The sequence below is a fragment of the Cervus canadensis genome, chromosome 14, assembly GCF_019320065.1.
Source record: "Cervus canadensis isolate Bull #8, Minnesota chromosome 14, ASM1932006v1, whole genome shotgun sequence".
NCBI lineage: Eukaryota > Metazoa > Chordata > Mammalia > Artiodactyla > Cervidae > Cervus > Cervus canadensis.
In genome coordinates this window covers 5,892,177-5,895,735 of record NC_057399.1, presented here as the reverse complement: position 1 = coordinate 5,895,735, position 3,559 = coordinate 5,892,177, and positions in this window count along the sequence as shown.

Sequence of the window (3,559 nt, the reverse complement as noted above, 5' to 3'; positions counted from 1 at the left end):
TGACCACAGGAGCACAGCTCACTATCTTCTCTCCCAAAGCAATATAACTTTCAGGTGTTCAGAATCCTACCTTGACATTTATGCTAATATGATCAATTGCTACAATCTATAAATAGTGCATTACATTTAGGCAATCCTTACATTATCTGGCAGATGTCATCATCAACCTTGAATATATTCTTTAATTACACATTTCACTTTTTCAGTGTCATCGAAGTAAATCTCTATTATACTTTTGTAATAGAGTGATATTCACATAAAACACTCAAGTTTCTCCGTGAATGCATGTGAAGTCGCTTCAGCCATGTCCAACTTTTTGTGACCCTATGGACTGTAGCCTACCAGACTCCTCTGTCCATAGAATTCTCCAGGTAAGAATACTGGAATGGGTTGCCATGCCCTCCTCCAGGGGATCATCCCAACCCAGGGATTGAAACTGTGTCTCTCATATCTCCAGCATTAGCAGGTGGGTTCTTTACCACTAGTGCCACCTAGGTCTCTGAGGGGTATGAAGAAGTCCAGAATGATGCAGGCTTTTCACCTAGGGTTGGAATTTTCTCAACTGCTAAAATGACTTTAATTAACTATGATAAAAAATTATTAAGTAATCTTTGGAATTTTTCTAATATACCTTCAGCTATAATCCATGTTATGCACATTTTTATGAGAAAAAAATGTGAGACATTCATGGTTTTTCAATAGATGAGGTTGTAGGGATTACTCAATTGTGAATGATCAGAGTTGGCTGGAACATGACGGTCACAAGCATTTTTGTGAACCCTCCTCAGTGTTGCATACAGTTCTGCTTGGAGTCCTTATAAACGGAATCACTGTCTGGAACTCAGTTGGTGAAGAAGTGTCTGGCTAATAGACTACTCTGGCTTCTCTTTCTTTTACAAAAATTCTGTTGCAAATAACACTGTATTTTCTTTATGCCATTCACCTCCAAAGAACCTGATTTTGATCTTCCTTCCATGGTTTCCTACAGGCTTTCTGGCTGATGCTGGTTTTATTTGTGTTGATTCTCTACTGCTTGCACCTTTGATTGCAGTGAATACTTTTTTCTTCTTCTTTAATACAGAAGGCTGCACTATGCACTCTCCTCTGTTACTTGAATGAATTTCAAACAGTCTTTCAGCACTCCCACATGGCAATGACAATAAAAGTAGTCAGTAACTGTTGATGAAAGCTTTGTGACTTCTGCATCGAATAACGGGATTGAATTGGGAGGAACAAAAGCAGGGCCCCCATGTGCCTTTGTATTCTCAGAGAGCTTTTAGGAAGCACAGGTAGAGTTTGAGTCTGTTATTCTCCCTAGTTAGCAAATACAATGCAAGACCCAACCTGATAAAAATTAACGAGGTGATTCGACAACCTGAATCTTTAGATGACTAGTAAGTACTATCTAGCTGATAGGCTTGGTGTTCTGTTTCTGAGATTATAGGGTGTTTAGATGTTCCAAATCTGAGTTAGTTGTAGACTTACCTATATTTGCATTCATTATTGCCAGAAAGTCTCCATAAATTATCTATTGTTTACTATAAAATTTTTATAATTTTTGAAGGCTTGAGTTAGAAATACTTAAATGTTGGCAGCATAAACTGAATCTAATGGTTTGCTCAACTTATTTATTCCCTCTTCCCTTAGGTTTGATGCAACTTACAAAGATACTACAGTACAAAAAGAAAACTGTAATTGAAAAAATTAAGGATGTAAGAAAAATATGAATAAAAAATTAAGGCTGTGACAGCCATTAAAACCAAGAATCACACACACACACAAGTGATCTTGGAGCCAGATCTCTGACTCTGTATTACTAAGATCTGCAGCAAAATTGCAAAAATAATGAAGCTTATTAAATCACACTACTCCCCTTAAAAGTCATTATCCGTTATATAATACTTAAAAGAAAAGGAGAGAGAGAAGTTCACAGTGTAGTCAGATTTTTCTGATCTTTTCCTTTGTGCTTTGCTATTTTTGTATTCTGATGAAGAAATTCTTCCAAGGTCATGAGAATAATCTCTCTACGTCTGCTTCTAAAATGCTTAAAAGTTCTGCCTTTCATACATAAGCCCTTGATTCAGTTTTTTTTTTTTTTTCAATGTTGTGAAATAGAGATTCACTTTTATTCTTTTTCTACATGGAAAAATCAGCTATTCCTAGTCATTCTAGCTGGGACTTCCCTAGTGACTCGGCGGTAAAGAATCCTCCTGTCAATGCACGAGGCTCAGGTTCTATCCCTACGTCGAGAAGATCTCCTGGAGGAGGAAATGGAAACCCACTCCAGTATTCTCCCACTCCAGTATTCTTGCCTTGGAAATCTCATGGACACAGGAACCTGGCCAGCTACAGTCCCTGGAGTTTCAAAGAGTCAGACACTACTGAGCACACATGCATTCTGGTTTAAGGAAAATTAGTGGGAAAGTGAAATGACCACTGTGGCCAGATTGAGACAATTCAGTTTCAAACTCCGGATTCCAGCCTCAGTGAAGCATGGAGAATGCTGAGCTAGAATCCTGGCGGGGACTTGGGCAGCTCATAACTATTGCCTCGACTCAGAACTTGGGCTTTTAACCTTTCCAGCACCATCACACAGAATAAAGCTTACTCATTTGGGCTTCACTGATTCAGACATTGTTAGCATTCGGTTACTCTGTTCAAGTTTAACTTTACCAGAATAATAAAAGAGATGGCAAACAATCTTAGGCGTATAAAGGAGAATGTGCGCAGGAAATATACTCTCTTCAAGGACTGAAGAAGAACTTGTTAATATATGCTTAAGTCAGACTATCTCCTAGGAATTTCTACTAAGCCATCATTATGTTACTACACGTTGCTAAAAAGAAGCAACAGTTTTAAGACTAATTTGAAGTAGCTTTTTTCCCAAAGAGTGGTATCATGTTTTTTCACAGAAACAAATGCACTGCAATACTGTTTAATGAGATTAATAAAATGGAAAATAATCCTTTAGTTACATTTTACTTCCCAAAGCTAAATGTTAATTTTTCTAATGTCCTGTTGGTAACCACATGTTTACTCAAAGGGATTAATTTCTAGGAAGACAATTAAGATGAAACAGAAGCGTCAAAACTTGCCAAATCCTGTCGTTTACTCATCATTGACCGGTATTGGTTTTATTGATTTTATGTGGTATGTCTTTTTCTTACCTATTATGTAACAGCAGTGCCCAGTCTTTTTAGCATCAGGTGTCAGTTTTGTGAAAGACAGTTTTTTGACGGACTCAGGTGGGGAGAATAGTTTTGGGATGATTCAAGCGCATTACATTTATCATGCACTTTATTTCTATTATTATCACATCACAGTCAGACACGACTGAAGCGACTTAGCAGCAGCAGCTCTACCTCAGATCATCAGGCATTAGATCCTGGAGGCTGGGGACCCCTGGAACAAATTGCCCCAAAACTTACCAGGGTAGTATGAAACAACAAACATTCGTCATCTCACACGGTTTCTGAAACTCAGGACTCTGGGTGGCACCCCGGGGTCACTTGAAGTCTCAGCTGTGGGAAGACCCCCTCCCCAGCCTGCTTATCTGTTT